Consider the following 19,127-nt stretch of genomic DNA (forward strand, 5'->3'; position numbering starts at 1 on the left):
GAGCACACTCGGATCAGCATGATGCACACAACTCATAATCACAAGGAAATGCGCACACCAGAAATAAAACTAGACTGTGGTGCAGCTTATCTTACCAACGTAAGGTACGCAAAGGCCTTCACTAAGCTTTAATTGTGTAAAGACAGGAGGCAGCTCAACAGCTCACGAAGAAAGCAGCACACACAGCGTTCCATGGCACAGTCCCACAGGTATCCAATGCTGTGCCCGTATTATTTGGCCAGAATACAATCCACAAGTTCATATCCGCAATTAGCTAACTTGACCCACATGGTCTTTTCAAGAATCTTTTAAGTGCCTTTTACCTGAATTGTATGTTACAAACTCCTTCATTCCTTTGATTCATTAAGTTCGATGCCTCCTTAACACATTTATTAACAGCAGCATCTGGCTCTTCAATCAGAGGAATCCTTCGAGAGACCTCAGGTAACCACATGAAAGGAGCACAGGGACATGGAAGTTGAGATTTTAAAGATTTCATCTGATATGATTAATTACTTGGCTAGGTTAATTTACCACTGAATTACACCCAACTCCTATCCTCAGAACTCACAGTACAGAGCCACGATTCTACTCTTATGAATCAACATTTTCTAAATCAGTCATAATAACTATACATCAAAGAATCAGTGATGAAAGTCTGTAAACCCAATATACACCTTCTCAGGGCAACAACATCCTGCAACTGAGCTCAGGCTGGCCAACAGCAGCTCTACCAGCTTACTTGTATCTAAGCAGCCTGTCTTTTTTTCGCATTAATTGGAATTAAGATAAAGAAAGATGTCCCAATCTGATGTCAGCTTAATCAGAATCAGTCATTCTCTGCTGTTCAGTTAAAAGTGTTTGGACATTAAACTCAGTTGTGTTTACATACAAGATTTTTCAATGAAAAGTAATTTATGTGGATAATAATAGCATATGCATCTCTCAAGTAGTTGCAAAATAAATCTAAAGGCATCGTTTTCTTACATGTAAACAAGAAAAAATGCTTAGTAGCTGCATATGATGAGTCAATTGGCAGTCCTAGGATTGTGTTCCTTGTTAAAAAACATCTCCCAGAATGTTGCTACAACTTATTCAGTAGAATTAACTATAGACCAGTGTAATTCGGAAGGTAAATGCAATGACTCAAACTAGCACTTCAACAACACAGCTCTCCAATACAGAGCCAATTTCAAGGCAAACTTAACAAGTGCTGTCTATAGAATACTGAGAATCTGGCTGAAGGATGTACAAACACCACAGTTGAAAATAGTCATACCTAGGCAAGGTACTGATACAATTTGACACATAAAAGAAGCTGAAGAACTGCAATATGGTACACACTGGGAAAAAATATCTTCTCATTACCTCTATCCCAAGATTACCCGTATCATAGGATTTATAGGATACACTACAATTGCTTCATTTGTTGGAAATAGCAGTGGAAAATGTGATCATGGATCATTTATGATTGCTCAAATGACAAGCCACTCATGGAACAGCTAAGAATTGCAAACTGAATATGCAATACACTTGCAATCCCTTCTTCCCCCACCAGGATTGGATGATACACCCTAATGCACAAAAACTCACTGTCAGTGGCAAATCCTGTGACATGCTTTAGCCTAAAAAGATACAACAGATAAGTTCTATATTCTGCCATTCCTACTTGACAGTCTTTGTAGTTTCTGGTTAATCCATGTCAATGTGCCCAATTTACAGTCAAGTGGATCCAGCCTTACTAAACGATTTGTCACACCTCTATTATACACGATCCCATTCTCTTTTTCCTACAAGGTCTTCAAAAATGGACAGGAGTTCATCCTTGAGGCCACAGGAACTGCTCTGCCCCTTCTTCCCAATAAATTTAGAGATTCTGTGCTACCCACACACTTCACAGCTGGGAACAAGTAAATAATGGTTAAAGCTTATACATTTCTCATCGCACAGCCCGCTATATACCCATTGTATGTATAATGTCAAAAGTGTTCACCATATGAGACACCTCCAAATACCAAACAGGAACATCTGGTACAAACCCCGAGTGTCTCCATGAAAAACTGCACAGGGCCATCACAGCTACAGAACAAGGATTTTCCTTTCTCTCCACACGTGGCATTAAGGACTGACAGGAACACTCCAGGATTTATGCTTGTAATATGCAGTTTTAAGGCCAGCTTCTTTAGTGGGTTATCTTTTCTCGTCGTTTGCCAGGTTCAGTGTTCCTTATATACAATGTAATGGCTTAAAGGACTTGTTTTATTTCCTTTAATAAGATAAACAGATACCCAACAGATGAACCAGTGAGCAGCAGCATGTATTTGATACAGCGGCAAAAGCTCCTTTTCAGTGTTTAATAGCACCACAGCAGTCAGAGCTGTGGTCATGGTAAAACTTTTTTACCTAAATATTTTCAGAGACTCTGGCCTGAAGGATCAAGACCTTTAGCCTTTAAGACGTGTTGCAAAATGTGGCAGAATTTGCAGTGAAAGGGTAGTTGTTGAAAATTACTCCGTGACAAAAATGAGAAGGAAAAAGTCTTAGAAAGGCTCCCATTTTAGACAAACTCCTACACTTAGACAACCTCCTACATTTAGAGTAGCCTCCCGAATGCATTTCCTAAGTCTGTGCATTCTAAAATATCAGCCCTATTAACTTCTCCTGTTAAAAACACACCAAAATTCAGAAAGTAAAAAGGTAACTTCTACATTGTAGAGGCATAAAATGGAAAACAAAGTTTCTAAGGAAGCTCTCAGAGTAAAGAAAATAGGATTTGTAATGAGGCAATCTAAATCTGTTCTGAAGAGCAGACATGAAGAAAGAAGAATATTATTTCCCGTGATCTGTTATTTCCTTTAAAAGCCCCCTAAGAATGAAGGTAGAGCTGCCTGCATTTGAATTTTACTCCATCTGCTCAAGAAAGCACGATACAGGAAGAAAGCAAGAAGCAGTTTAAGGAGAAAACCACTTTACAGAAAGCAGTAATTTAAGCGGAAACTTTCAGTGAATCAAGAGTGATACAGCTTGCATTGTATCGTATTCCATCAGTGAGGGCCTCACAAACTATTTCTTCACCACATCTCTGTACAGACCCCGCAATGTAGAAAACTTGCCCATGAACAGGGAAGTAGATCATTTTTACATTAAGAACTTGGGCTTTCCATGGAATGTGAACACTTAGAACATCTTAATTTGGAGGGGTAAATTAAGCTGTAAATTGGCCGTGTGAGTTGGAATTAATTTAGAATCTTAAACTTCCCAGTTATTGGCTGAGGTTTTCCTTCCCCATAGGCAATGAGCCTCCCACACTTCTAGTGGCAGCTCAGGCAAACACTTGAGCTCGGTGCCCCAATCCCAATTACATCACTCCTCACTCTTCTATATTAATTAGATGGACGTAGATTTTACATTAGAGAAGAACCAACTCATTTTACAGCATGGGTGCTGCTCACCCTTACAGAAGCTTTCCAGCATCTCAGAAGTACCACAGTACTGGTGTGCACCCCGCCATGTACAGCGCTGTTCTAGAGATCACAGAATCATTTCAGTTGGAAAAGACCTATAAGATCAAGTCCAACCATTAACCTAATGCTGTCAAGTCCACCTCTAAACCATATCCCTGAGGATGATGCCACAACAGATATGCGCACCTAGGAAAGGAGCAGCAGCACTTGTAAAGAGCACCAAATTTTGCAGGGAGGAGTCTAGGACTGATCCTGAACACTGAAAAAAATATACTTATTCTACAGTGGGCATTGCTACCTTCTCCTCTCCACTTTACACCTTTGCAAAGGAGGAACTGCATGATCTTGTAAATACACACTAAGACACAGAGTGGCTGAGATTAGTGAGTGTCCCCGCTCCCCATTGCCAGCTTCCCCAGGTTACAAATATCTCTCTTTTTTGCAATCATTACAATGATATTGTGTAGTAGCGTTTCCCACAGGTCAATTACGTTACAGTAGAGAAACTTGCGAATTGGATAAATTTTATATCTTATCTACCCTCCACCTCTTCTTGCTCCCAAACCCTTCTCTAATCAATCTGAGAGGAGACAGATGGAAAAAAACCACATAATTTTCAAGTAAAAGAGTGGCTATGGGAAGGCATTCCAACTAAAAAAAGGACCCATCAAAACACTCTGCTTTCCTATGCATCTCTTTAAAGAGCCTTGCAAATGCCAATGGAAATGATGGGGCGTCTGATGTTTTGACAGAAGCAAGAACATCATTAAGGTAAGAGCTGTCAGCAGTTATTTTATTTTCTCCCTGAAGAATAAGACCACTGTTTAGGCATTACTTTTTTACTAAATCTTTTTTCTTTTATTTCCATTCGATAACGCAATTCTGAAAGATGGCACACTTTATTTGCCTGTGAACTAGATGGATTAGAGAGTAATTGTGACAGCTTGTGAATAAAAGCGCTATAACCAAGCATAATTCAAAGTCAGCAGCCAGCAGAGATGCACTAATTGCCCTGCCACTGGGATAAGAGAGGAAAACTATTCCATACCCCAGCGCTCTCCTCATCAACATACCCAGGTAAAATTCCCTAATAGCAAGATGGTACCAAATATTTCCATGTTTCACACACTTTGAGTAATAACACATATGGCTTTAATCAAAACATGGCTTTCTGTATTTATTTACAAACTCATCAGACCACCCAGTATTAATTAATGTGATGGGATGACCAGACAGGCTGATGACATTGAACATACAACCCCAGGGACTCAAGGATGGACCCCAGCAGACAGCAAGAGGATCTTTCATCTTAGCAGATGGAAGATGAAAAATCAGAGCCAAGATACAATCCAGCCCAGGGACCAGGCTTGGGAAGGTCTACAGATGCTGCCAGCCTTCCTGCGCTCAGCAAAGTGCAGAGGATGAGCAAATCATCATGACCGCAATCCCAGCTATAAGGCTTTATTTGTTCATTAAGTGCCTCATCTACTGTAAAACCACCAGGAACTGAGGACCACCCACAAGCAAGTTCTGCACATTAAGGAGGAGGAGGAAGTTCAAGGAAGACAGCAACAGACTGTAGGAGACAACTGGTGACAAGAAATAGGTAAAGGAATGAGATCCAGGAGCCAAATGAGATGAACTGTACAGGAAACAGTGCAGAATACTTCATCCAAGGCTTTCAGAGAGGCAACAGGTGCTTCTCCGAGGAATGATGACTGGAGATGCCCCACCAATGGAAAGTCAGCCCACAGAATTCAAGTCTAAATCTGGCAACTACAGCACCCAACAGGAACTACAGTTCTTGACAGACACACAGAGTATTTAATGTTCACTCAGGGGAAATTCCTGGAACATACTCAGAAACTCAGTGACGCTTATTTAATCCACCACACAGAATAAGAAATGAAATCCTTTCCCAAAGAAGTGCTACATGTCAGTTTGGTACAGAAGATGAGAGAGGTCAAGTAGATCTGCTGGCACAGGCTTCTCAGAGGACATAGATCAACAAAAGAAAGGGTTGAAGCAGAGAGTGAAAATACAGGCTATTTCCTTATCAGGAATAATACAATAGATGTTTATGCTCTGTAGTAATTTGTTTAATGCTACTTAATCAGAAATCCTTATTTAGTTATTAAAAAGACAAGTGGCATGTGAATAAGTATTGTTAGATGGCTTGAATACTGAAGCAAAGGCATTTCTATAGAAGAACAGCAGACGTATGAGAGAATGAGTCAGATATTTATGTTCCCTATTTAAAATAAAATTAGCAAGCTTTTAGAGAAACACACTGTTTCCGGATATGTACAAGCATTCATGATCATATCTGCAGTTTCCAACCAATGCAGAAGTTTTATTCATTCTAATCCATACGCAGCTTTTGCTCCGTTCATGTAGCATGTAATAGTGATGACACCACCTGAGAGACTAAAAGACTTTCTAGAATCAAAGTTGTTTCACGGTGAATAAACCAGGGAGGGGAGGGGACAGATGCAAAAAAATGTGCATTATACATAGAAAATCTGTTTGGACAAATAAGCTCATTCATTGTAGGTAGCATAGCAGGCTTGCAGCTATTTCCACACTTAAGTGTTAAGCAATGTGTGAGACATTGCATCTTCACATGTATAGCTCATGCTCCCAGAATTTGCTAGCCACACATTTTTTCAAAGCATGTATCACATACACACGCTGCTGTGATGCAGGCTTTTAGGAGGGAAAAAAGCAACATCTGGCTCAGTGCAATCAAATCAACACAAAAATAAACAAAAATTCTAAAATTACTCATTTTTAACACACACACACACAAAATCTGTACAGCTTTTCAGATTTTACAAGGACATTCACAACCCAAAATTTCCTACATGAAACAGATGGCAGTGGTGTTTACTGAGTTTTTTCTCCTCCAAAAATCCACAAAGATTTTCAAGAAGTTGATTTCTTTTTAACCATTTGCTGTGGTTTAACCTCAGCCAGCAACTCAGACCACGCAGCCGCTCACTCATTCCCCTTCCTCCAAGTGGGATGGGGGAGACACTCAAAATGGGGTACAGGGAAACAAAAAACCCAACACTCAGATGGTAGAAGAACATCACTGTCAACTAAGTCTGAGAAGCTCCAACCAAGTCCTCTGACATCCATTGAGGTCTCATCCCCAAACAACCCTCAGTGCACATGAACCACGTATAATTAAATGAAATCCTGAGTTTTCTTACTGTCACAGGGAGTGCAGTGTCTGAACAGTGTATTCAAACAGAACATCAACCTGTGTACCTGCTACACTAGGTTAACTTCTAAGATCACAGAGTAACATGTATAGATTTGAATAGCACACTTAATAGGACTTAAAGATACAAATGCACAACCCTGCAAAACTTTGTTTTCCTTTCCTTCTTGGATGTGTATTTCATGCAATATTAACCATCCCCATCCTGCACAACTTTATTACTCTAATTAAGTTTGCATTTGTTAATTTTCCTGAAAATTGAACCCAGCGGGGATTTACTGAATATGTGTTTTTTTTTTTTGTCTCTCAAATGATGGTTCCAAACAGGAATATAATAGCATCTATAATGAAAAGCAGGCTGCAGACCCTACCAGGGTATGTGACAAGTCATTTAACATATAAATTGTTTCAGGTATTATTTCAGGTAAGTGATCCTAATGCACTGCCACATTTTATGCCATTAGCCTCGGGGCCCCAAGCTCAGTCATTTAGTTCCGTATCATGTTAAGTCTCCTAGGTTCAGCTTTTCACAAATGTTAACGAATTCAGACTTAGATTTGCAGGGGAGCACATGCTCGTTTTCACACATGTGATACAGCGCATAGCACGACCTGTACCTATGCTTGTACTCCTGGATAACTACATCCACTGTCCTAACTACAAAGATTTCTGTGCATACAGCTACAGCCACTTTAGGAATAGTAAGAAATAATATGCACATTAAGTGATATCTAGTACAGCTATTTTGAGCACTCATTTTAGTGATCTAATGAAATGGCCTCAGAGAGCAAGTGCCTCAGTCGCTTGTACAGTTAATTAAGAAAAGCAGATGTTCTTGAAGTCCTTGAGAGGAAGATCTGGTCTGTTCAGGCTTGGGTACCCAGCTTTGGCAGACTGGATGCCATTTATTGTCAACTAACAACCAAATTTCTGAGATTTACAAACACTACCAGAATTACCACCTTGGAGTTTGTCTCCTGTCTCCATCTCTTTACAAAGGTCGAGCAAATACCCAATTTGATTCACATGTAGAATGACATTTTTCTTTCAAGGAGCCTTGAAACACAGGAGGTTCTTGGTGTGTGGCACATCTACTACTGCGACGTTGAAGCAATTTTTGAGTAATATCTGTAATAAGACTTAATGCTCAGGCCAGACAATGTTAAGTATTGAAAGCAAAGTTACAAACAAACAAACAAACCTCTCTACATCTCTAATTATTACTTGCCTTTTTCAAATAACCACTAGGTGGTACCGGGGGAGAAAACAGCAGAAAAGCAAAGCGTTTTGTTCCTTTACATGCATACCTCTCCACCAGCCAATCTGTATATCACATAGTCCAGATTTGGCAGCTATAGATGACTTTTTCCCTAAAAGGGACTTCTAAGATGAGCAAATCATGCTGGAATATGCAATGGTCAATGGGACAAGAAGCACACATGGAGGTAACCAACAGTTGCACTGGAAGTTAAACATAAAGCAATACGTATCAATAGTGTGGTGCCTATACAAGGAGCTGCACCCCTGTAATTGTAAATAAACCTCTGCTGTTTTGGAGTAACCCTAGAAACCCAAATGTCTTACTGGCCAATCATTAGTTATTTTCTCCATTCACTTCTACCAGAATTACCTACTGGTATTTTTCTTTGTTCAAATTGGAAACAGGATAAATATAAGTTGCAGAAACCAGAGCGCCATTTGTCTGATCTTACTGAAAAAATTTTGATTGATGGAAGGAAAATTATCACCTCATCCGCAGCAAAACGTTTTGATGTGGACGGACATGTCGATGAGTGGATAAAAATATGGCCTGTCACTTGAATTGCTGCTCCACAGAGCAGTGAATGAGAAAGAGAAGCAACAGGTGTGTATAAAAATGTAAGAACTGACACAAAGATGTACAACGTTTTTTTTTTTTACCTAGGACAGAAACCTCCCCTTTTTATTTTTTCAAGCACATAGTACAGCATATACCAGTGAATGCAATCAATGCTGGAGGTTGCTAATTTAGTGTACACAAGCCACTTGAAATAATTTTCATCTGGAATATCTCATCAACTGCACAGGATTAAACTCTCACGTGATCTTCAGATCATGCTCCGAGTAGGAGAATTTGCTCTTCTGTAGTTCCTGCAGTGTCACTGTGGAAGCCCTTTCCCAGGTAAGTAGCTACTCCATTGCTGATGGACTTGCCTCTACACTATTTTTTCCTGCTGACATCTCAGAGGAATCCCATCCATCACCACCGTTCATCACTGCTGCAGCACTTTTCCAGCGGAGATACAATCCTCTGTCAAAATTCGGGAGCATCCCCCACCCCAAAAAGCCCAGAAGTTACGTGCAGGCTCCCACAGAAAGTTCAGCTGACACTGAATAAAGATGATATGGAAGTTGCTTAGACCAGGGGCGTCAAACTCACGTAATCTCAGCACTGTACAAATGTAGGAGTAGTTACATGTATACAGTCCTAAAATTAATTCAGCCTTTTGAAGGCAACCACAAGACTGACGTGGCCACCAGTGAAATTGAGCTTGACACTCCTGGCTTAGACTTTAGAAAGTTAAGCACATCACACAAGTACATCATATAAAAACATCCTGGAGAGGTTTGCAGTCCTTTAGAGGTCACAGACATTCCACATTGTGCATATACCAATTCATATGCTATTTCCACAGAAAATTCAAGCCATTCACTAGACAAGCCAGGTTGGATACTAAGCACGAAGCTGTATTTTTCAAGTAAATATATCTGTTCAGTTCTGTCCTCCCCCCTCCAGTTTCACTCAATTTCATGGTCCCCTGGGTATAACAGTTGGGGAGGTTCTACCTCAACTAACAGCACGTAGCATTGTAGGCCACAGAAAAAAGCCTCACATTTGAGGTCAGGTTGTAGGTCTATGTACCTGAAATTTTCAAGTAGAACATGAAGCGAGGGGGAGAAGCTTAGATTGCCAACCTACTGAGATTTGAGCAGCAAAAATAAAACTTAATTGATAAAAACAGAACCTTTGCTAAGCACCAGTGAGTTTTAGATATAAAAAGAAATCTGGCTATTAAGTGTTCAATTGAGCAAGCAGCATCTTAAGTGTTCATATAAACCCAAAGTTTTCCAGGACTAAATGGATGTAATATGCAGACACATCAGAAGTATCTGTTAATCTTTTAAGTCATATGAAAACTAGATTAATCTTTCTTCACCGCTCAATACTTACACTTTTATTTCAGGTCTTTATGATACATGAAGTTTCAGAATACCCTGCAGATCACAATCTTCCTTCCATCTTCTGCCTCTCCTGGGCTGTATATCTGCTTATTTTCAGCTTAAAGCCCAGCCCTGAAACACACTTCTTGATTTAGGTTGTTCCCTATGAAGGACTCCAAAGTAATACACTGTAAGATCAATTCTTTCTCTTTTCTCACAAAATGCATTCTGAGGCAGTAATAAATGCTAGAAATTCCAATATGCTGCATGGTGTGCTGTTCACTATGATAGCTGTGATGATGGGTGATAGGTCTTGGTATTTACACAAAAAGCTTTCCAGAGCCTCTGAGAAATTGGGGACAATTGAAACTACCACACAATACTCCTGCAAAATAATGAAAAGGGTGGGAGAGCCAGAAACCAAGAAAGATCTGAGTCTCGGTTATTCCAGATATATATGCATTTCATTTTCCATTATGCCAAACCACCAGTTCTCTTGGTTGCTGATAACAGGCCAGTTGCCAATGCTCACAAAATACTTTGTGCTTTATTCCTATTATTTAAAGCACATAAATACAGAGGGAAACACAGGGAAATACGAAAAACTTTGCTAAAATCTAACTAAAAATCTGGAAAATTTATCTTAGATGAGGTACTGAGAAACAAAGACAGCAGTGATGGAGAATGGATACCAGGGCAAGAAGGCCAAAAAGTCATGCACTTTATCATTTTACTCACATTTTTGCTAGCCAGCACACGGTTCTCAAGGTGCTCCAGCATCGATCCAAAGGGCAGCGACAATGGGTGTGCGAGAGCCCCCATATTCCCTCAAATTATCCAAAATATAACATGTCAGGGAACACATACCGATTCTATGGGACAGGGTCACCCTTCATGGTACACAGGCGGTGTTAGAACACTGGTGCAAGTGCACACACAAAAATACTTGCATGTCTCCATTAAGAAAGCTTTTCTGTGACACAGAAATGCCTTTTGAGGGGAGCTCAAGATGTTTCCTTTCTTCTTTTTGCGACAGACAGCAAAAAGCTCTCTGATAAAAAAATAACGTAAAGTTTACCACACCTGAACTGAAAACCAACAACTTCCATTGAGTCTCCATTAGCCATTTCTTGGGGTATCCAGTACACTTTCTTATTAATACATTTATTACTTGTTACTGTATTGAGTCTAGAGGTTCATCACGTAGACAATGATCACCCCCTGACATATGAAACCAACTGAAACGTTCTGTGTGGAAAAAGTGCTTTTTCTTAAGCATGTTTAGAGTTCCTTCCTTTTTTTACTGCTGAAGAGGCTTATGTTAGAATCAAGGGAAAAAAATAATAATAAAAATGAAAATCCATGCTTAAAAGTTCCCCATTCCATAGCAAGAAAAAGAACGAACATGGTAAGCAATAGTACTCATTGTGGAAACAAAAAGAGAATGTTTCACAAACATGTGAAAGTCCAGTTTAAGATAATTTTCCCAGAACCCACAGCAGCACTTAACAGAACGAGGGACCTTGCAAAGATACTTAAGACACTTATGTGAGTGAACCAAACAAAACCAAGGTCACGGTCAATAGAAGTTCCTCCACAATAACAAAACATTGAATACTTCAAGATTTATTGTATTTAGCAGAAAGACTTAAGATCTGCCTGTTAGATGCAAAAGCTGCAAACATTTGACTGGAATAAGGTATAGATGCTAAGCAGCAAAGATAATTAAGTATTTAAAGAGCTTACCTAAGGCTGTTGAGATTTTTCTATAATTTAAAGACTTTTAATCATGTCCAATCTCTTTTGAAAACTACGGTGTATTATTCATATGGTATTGCACATGATGCAAGAATGACTTGTAAATTCTACGGCTTGCATATTGAAAAAGGTCAAATTAGATTAAACATTTCTTTTTCTTTCTGTCATTACATTTCTAAGTGAGGTGAGATACATGAAAAACAATAAAACTTCCTTATGAGTATACGACCGCTACACCCACGGCTGAGATACACAATAAACTCACATCCTCTACTCGGGAAGTAATTCTTGGAAAACAGTCTAATTCCTACGGAAACTATCACGGCTTTAATAAAGAGTATTAAAATTTCCTTTCTGCTCAGGAAATGCCAATAATCCTACTACAAAGACTCTAACAGTACTGTGAGTCTAAGATGATGACGGAAAAAGGAATTATGTTGAATTTGAGGATTATTCTGTAACAGAATGAGTCTCCTCAGTCTCCTTCACTAAACGCAGTGTTAAGTAACGCTAAATTATATCGAATTGGCAGAGCTTTGGAGAGGACCATGCAGATGGTGAAAAGGTTATATCTTGGAGACAAAGAATGCATTTTTTCCTAATTACTGTCAGCCTGCAATTCAAGTCTAGATAGCGGACTTAAGCCTTGTCTGCCTTCAACACGTGTCACCTGAACCACCCTGCCCTTCTGAGGCAGCAGATAATAAACAGAGCAATTAATTGCCAAAAGCCATTTACAAAATCAAGACTCGCACTCTCAGAGCTTTGAATACATAATTTCTTATAATATTTGCGTCAAGTGAACATTCCCAATTTTAAATCCTAAAAAAGAAATTACCAAGAAAGTGTTACACTTAGGACTTCACATAGTTAGATTTGTAGTAACGTACAAAAAATGCTTGTCCACTACAAAATTTCAGTACTTAAGAGCATATGGGTTTGCAACTACAACAGTAATCATAACACTTTCCACAAGTGAAGCGATTGCTGCCTGTTCTGAATGGCCTGACCAACAGGCAACAAAACCACAGACCAAACAATGTACTGAAATTGTTTGGCATCCCTAAAGTACCATAATGCCAAGGCAAACAAAAGTAAATTATTTGCAGGACTCACCAAGTAGATCTAAGGTATGTCACAGAAGTAAGGTTAAGTAGAAGGGAGATGGTAGAAAACAACATAAGAACAAGCACAGAAGTGCTTATATTTAGAGTTTCAACCTCAAAATAACACAAAATACTGTCAAATCGCTATCTAGTGAGCATTCTGGGACAGAAAACTCAATAACACCCTACTGCTGATTAAAAGGCAATATGATACGGTCAGCAGTGTTCACAAAGGTCAGCCAGAAACTCATAAGCAGCAGCATCAACAAAAGAAGCATCTGCTGTAATTTGAAGGAAAGAGGAAATTAAGGAAATAAGCAATCCAAACCTCTTCCATTTTAATTTGTGTTTGTGTCCTGCTGAGGGAACAAACAGTTTGTGAGCTGTAGTCTGTCGTGTAATTCAGTCCTAGCTGCAGACTAATAAAAAGGACAGTAAAACATATGCAAATACTTATTTATAGGATGCAAAGAGAGACAGTCTAAGTCTTACAGCTATTTGCATCTTCCTCACATACAAACAAGCACTGATGGAAAGTTTCCTGCTGAGAAAGAAAGGTAAGAGATGCAGAGAGAGAGGAGAAAGGAAAAAAGGAAAGAGTACTGGAATAACTTCTTTGGAGAGGAGTTTTTACATATTTGTGCAGCATAACAGAGCACGATGCTGCACTTGAAACTATGGATAATAAGAGGAAAGTTAGAAAAATCAGCAACACTAGGAGAGGTCTATGAACAAGCCAAATTAGAGTTTTATAAGGTCCACCTTATAGGTGTAGATGTTCAGCAGGCAGTATGGACTGCAGAGAGCTGGGAAATATCACATTACATTATTTTTTTCCTTCCCAAATTCATAGACTAATGATTAAAACAGTGGCGGCGCTTGCTGTAATCATCACCCTATTTAACTGCTGCTCAGCAGGTTCCTGCTCTTAGATCTAAACCATTTCTTTAAAAGTCACAGCAGGACGGGAGTATCAGTGAGAATGTGATCTGAACCAGAGCCCCAGCTCCAGTAAAAGAGAAGAACCAGTGGCACCATTTAACATGACGGAAGATCAACACATCAGATCAAAGCTCAAAAACAGCACAACAGATTTTAGGGTGGTGATTCTATTACAAGTGTATTTCATCACCTTACAGCTAGAATGGATGCTGGGAAATTATTTGCTTAGAAAAATTAACATTCTTCAACTGGGTAGAGACTGAGAAGTACGACAGCAAAAACTCAATTCAAAACTGCAATTCTGGCGATTTTCTTGCCTCAGATGATCTCACAGTTGAGTGGGGAACTAACTTCAAAGTGATCATTTGTTCCTGATCACAGAAACATGCTCTTTAATCTCTTCATTCAGATAGGGCAAACGCAAACTGAACCAACACCCAGCTTCTCCCTGGAGTTGGGTTATACCGGCTTTGAAAGCAAAGCAGTTCAGCTCCAGTATTCAGAGGTAAATACTCTGCAAACTTGAAAAAATCACCTGAATACCTACCACAAGCTTACAGAACAGCCTCCATCTAACACTAACAGACTTTTCCCACCTCACTTTGATACTGAAAAGATCCTGGAGTTGCCACAACGCTGACACCCTCAGCTCTGAACTCAAGCACTCCGTGTTTACAAAGCTCCATCATTCTTTCCTCCGACACTTGCAACCATCTTTATCTCAGGATTAGAGCTCCAGCTTGTCAATGCCAACCCCCAAACCCAGCAGAGCAGCTGAACAAGTGCCCATATAGTAGATCAGTTGCAGCAGATGCTCAAAAATGAAATAAAAAGGAGGCAGAAGGGTGTGGATAACAGAGAGACCTGGAAGTCTCTAAGAAAGCTACGTACACACTTGAATAGCAGTTGTTTAAGAAAGGGTTAGACCTCGACACAATCAAAGGTGGTTCAAGACATACAAAGGGACAAAAAGCTAAGAAAAATAAATCAAGGTAAAGCGGTCTTCAGCACAGACCACCAGGAAGCAACATATTGCTTTTAGCTGGTCTATCTCTTGCTTTGGAGGGTTTTTTTTAAATAAAAATGAATATAATAGCTGGGCACACATTTGACACAACCCAAGAAACCAAACTATGCACTACGGAGATTCACAGTACACAGCCAACAAAGAGTAAAGTTTAAATCAAGGCAAAGGTGGCTGGGGAGTTTACTGGCACCTTGCTCAGGACAGAAATTGCCCCTTCCACAAACCATATTGAACTTCTTAGTTCAGTCCTTCTACAACAAATACGAGACCTCTGCAGAAAGCCTACGAGCTGCAGTCAGCTACTGCATTTCTGGAAGAGCTCAGTCACCACACTCTTCTAAACTGTCTAGCACTGCCAAATTTTTTAAAGTTCCAATAATCACATGGGTCTGAAGCATTTGCATCTGTACAGTCTGCTCCTTTCATTGGAAATTAACCTCTTTCCCCTCTACAGATGGGTCTTATAGGTCTCACCATATTGTAAATATACTCTTTGTTTTGCAAGCTTATTTTTAAAGGCTCTCGTATTCATCACTATCCTTTCATACTAAGAAACCTGATACATCCTTGCTTGCATTTCATATTAAGTAAAGCACTGCTTGTTAGGTTGGTTTTTATCACTGCGATAGAAGTAATATTTTGATGCGAAAAGGACAGCTTTCTTACTGAGATAACAGCTCATACCCAACAATTATACCTCGCAATTGTCCAAGTATGCCTTAATCATACCAGACTCTTCACCAACATCAACGTACAGTGACAGTCCCCCCACCCCTTCAAGGGACTTCTCTTGAATTAAAAATATTTAATGGGATGGTAACCACATGGTAGGTAAATTAAGAACAGCTTTAAATCCTGTTCTCCAGGAGAAGCCCATTAATAACTTCCCTACAATTAAACAGGCAGAAGAAAGATGAGCAAAAGACCTAACAACATTTGGAACTCAATAGGGAGCTGCTGGAGAGAGTCCAGCGCAGCCACCAAGATGCTGAAGGGAGTGGAGCATCTCCCGTGTGAGGAAAGGCTGAGGGAGCTGGGGCTCTGGAGCTGGACAAGAGGACACTGAGGGGTGACTCATTCATGGGGATCAATATGGAAAGGGAGAGTGTTAGGAGGATGGAGCCAGGCTCTGCTGGTGACAACCAGGGACAGGACAAGGGGCAATGGGTGCAAACTGGAACACAGGAGGTTCCATTTAAATATGAGAAGAAACTTCTTCATAGTGAGGGTGGCAGAGCCTGGCCCAGGCTGCCCAAGGGGTTGTGGAGTCTCCTTCTGAGCAGACATTCCAACCCACCTGGACACCTTCCTGTGTAACCTCATCTGGGTGTTCCTGCTCCATGGGGGGATTGCACTGGGTGAGCTTTCCAGGGCCCTTCAGCCCCTGACATCCTGGGATTCTGTGATTCTGTGAAATATCACAAGGTTAACTGAGCGGCTCTCAGTCATGAGACAGACTGTTTTTCTTCCATGTTGACTAACGGAATACTTTGAAAATCAACTAAGACAAGACTGAAGAGAACTAGAACACACCCCTGTGAGTCTGCAGGGGGGATTTGTTGAGTATTCCTGCCTTGGTAGTAGCAGGACAGACCCTAAGAAAATGCCAAAAGCCTTAAAAGAATTTGCATCAGGTAGCAACAAAACAATTTTGAGGGACTTCCTGGGGAGTGAAGATCTGAGAAAAATTGGCTCATGAAAAACAGCTTATAGATGCTGTAATATTCCCTCTTTATCAGCTCTCCACAGATTCACACCATGTATTGACTAATTAATTTAAGCATCTAGAATATCTGAAAGGGATCAGGGGAAAAAAAAGAAATCACAAACAAGCCTCCATACACACACACAGAGTTTAAAATGTTATTCACAACCTTACATTATGTGACAACTATCCTGGAAGGACACTATCATTAATACGCACCTTAAATGATAAGATTCCAGCCAATTTCCATAGTAGTTTAAACAATCTTTACAAAAACAAACCCTACATTTAGTTCAGAATATGAATAACTGCCACACAGTTTTTACATAAAGGAAAATTACAGACAAGCAGCATTCCATTTGTATGCAATTCGTATAGCAAGTCATAGAATCTCCGGGTTTTTTGAAAACCACCCTGTACAAAATTGTATTAAATTACTATATGTGCGACAGTGAGAGATAAGAAATAGAGAAGAGCTATTTCCACGGGAGCACCAAAGGACGGCAAGGTGTACAGATGGAAATGATAGGTTTCTGTGGCTTGACTATTATGATTCTAGAGTGCAAAGAGAAGAATAAATGTATTGGCATTTATTTATACAAGCCCCTCAACAGTCAGAAGACAGAAAGGTATTAGCATAGATGCCAAACAGCTCTACACAAAAGCATTTTCACAGTACTATGAAGGTATCTCCTGCCACTAAATAGACTGTAATAATCTGGAACTAATAAAGTTATGATCTTTTGTATAAGATTTCCACTAATTACAATAATATACTGTTTTTACTAAAGATGTCCATATAGACAAGGTGCAATTTGGGGACAGGAGGTAAAGCAGAAGCTGGTGCATATTTTATTTCATCAAGAATTTCACTTGCTGAAATAGGTATCTATTTTTCTAATTTAGAATGTAGAAGATGTACTAGTATTTCAAAGCAAAATCTCTTTCTCTACCTACCAATTATTACCATTCAGCATTGAAAAATGTAAATTACTCTTTCCTTTCTCAATACTAGAATAAAGTATCTTAGAACTTTACATTAAAAAGATACCTAGATGCACTTTTAAAGCTTAATCTTTGTCAAATCCCCTATGATTTTATATTCAACTGATCAAGAGAAAGCATGTGAGAAGTAAAGTATTAGTGTGGATTTAGTGGGTTTAGAGGCAGGACTATTAATTGAGCAAAGCTTCAATTACAGATTAATTTAATGTATACCCAAGTACATTATTGCAATTCAATAAACATCTCTTCAGAATTAAACAATTCCAATTTGCTTTCATTTCAGCCTGTGTGCACGCATTACAAATTCGTATTACTCACACTAAAACGAGTCAGCCTGGTTGGACGGTCTCATTCACGCCATCCTGATATGTCATGGTGATGCACCAAACTGACCTCCAATAAACCCCTTAAACTCACCTGCTTATAAACAGGAGCAAGGAGCAGAGGGGTGGACCTCCCCATAAAAATATTGCTCTTCTAAAATTTCTTCTAGCTAGGTATTCACCCAAGCAACCCGGTAATGAATCTATCAGCATCTCTCCTGGTCGACATCCAACCATTCATGTTCGTAACTTGTTGTTCTATTTCTTCCCTCCTTGTATTGTTGAACATGAAAGCATCAGGCACGTACTCAACCTTGCATATTCTGATATGTGGTTGCTCTGGAAGATTGCCTTCTCCCTATTTAGCTACGATACCATATTAGACATGCTACTCCTGGCAACTCAGTTCCATTCTAATCATTCTAATTCTAATTCCTCGGGATTTGAACGAGATGCAAGATCACCAAGTGGAAATTAAAACCACCTGGCATCTAACAGGAACAGTCTCTTCACTATCTGTGTAGTCCGAATATTTGCACCACGTAACACTCTATATTTCAGACATTGTAAAGGCATCAGTATACTGATCATCAAATAACCGAGCAAGTTGGCACAAAGTACAACAGTGAACTCATTTCTACAGCAACCCTCCATTTTCACAGAAAAATTAAACATTTAAATCAACAAAATCATACTCAGCCAGCAGATCCATAACTCCTCCCATTTGATGTCACCCCCACCCCAAACACAGAATGTTTTGGGAGCAGCTTAGTCACCTTCTCTCCATGAAGATGCAGTGAGCATCCCTGTGGTGCAGCTCAGGGAAATTTAAGAACCACCACACACCAGCATAGCAAATAGCACTTTACTGCATGTCTTATGGAGGAGAGATTAAGATACATCTTGCATGTGTCAGGCACAGTATCAGCCCTGAATCACAGTAAATAACAGAGCTAAAACTCCAGCATCCTTCAAGAACTACTCATGTTTCTACTGTGAGCAGAATCAATCCCGTCATTTACTCAGCAGCCTCGAGCAGACTCATGCGACGCTCCAACACAACATCATTGATGCCTGATAAAATACTGGAAAGGAAGGCAGAATAAGCTGACTGACAATGTTCAGCTGACTACATTAAAAGTATCCATAGCTACCATACATTACTACAAAAGCTTATGGAGAGGGCTGTATGCACACAAAGTTTCAATTCAAATACTTGTTTAAAGAAAATGATTGAAATTCATGTCAGTTCTACCCTTTTTTTTCCCTACTTGAATTTAATATGAAGGAAAGAAGAAGGTGCAACAGGATCTAAATTTTTATACGTAGGTGCCATCTGGGAGAAAATACTCATCTTGCATATATCTGCT

The 19,127-nt window shown here is 39.6% G+C and overlaps 1 protein-coding gene across 1 annotated transcript in view; it reads right to left on the bottom strand.

Moving 5' to 3' along the window:
• PTPRT (protein tyrosine phosphatase receptor type T) overlaps positions 1–19,127 on the bottom strand; it is a gene marked incomplete at both ends in the record, with an annotated part of 367,619 nt that overhangs the window by 204,520 nt on the left and 143,972 nt on the right.

The sequence above is a fragment of the Nesoenas mayeri genome, assembly GCF_963082525.1.
Source record: "Nesoenas mayeri genome assembly, chromosome: 16".
NCBI classification, from domain to species: domain Eukaryota; kingdom Metazoa; phylum Chordata; class Aves; order Columbiformes; family Columbidae; genus Nesoenas; species Nesoenas mayeri.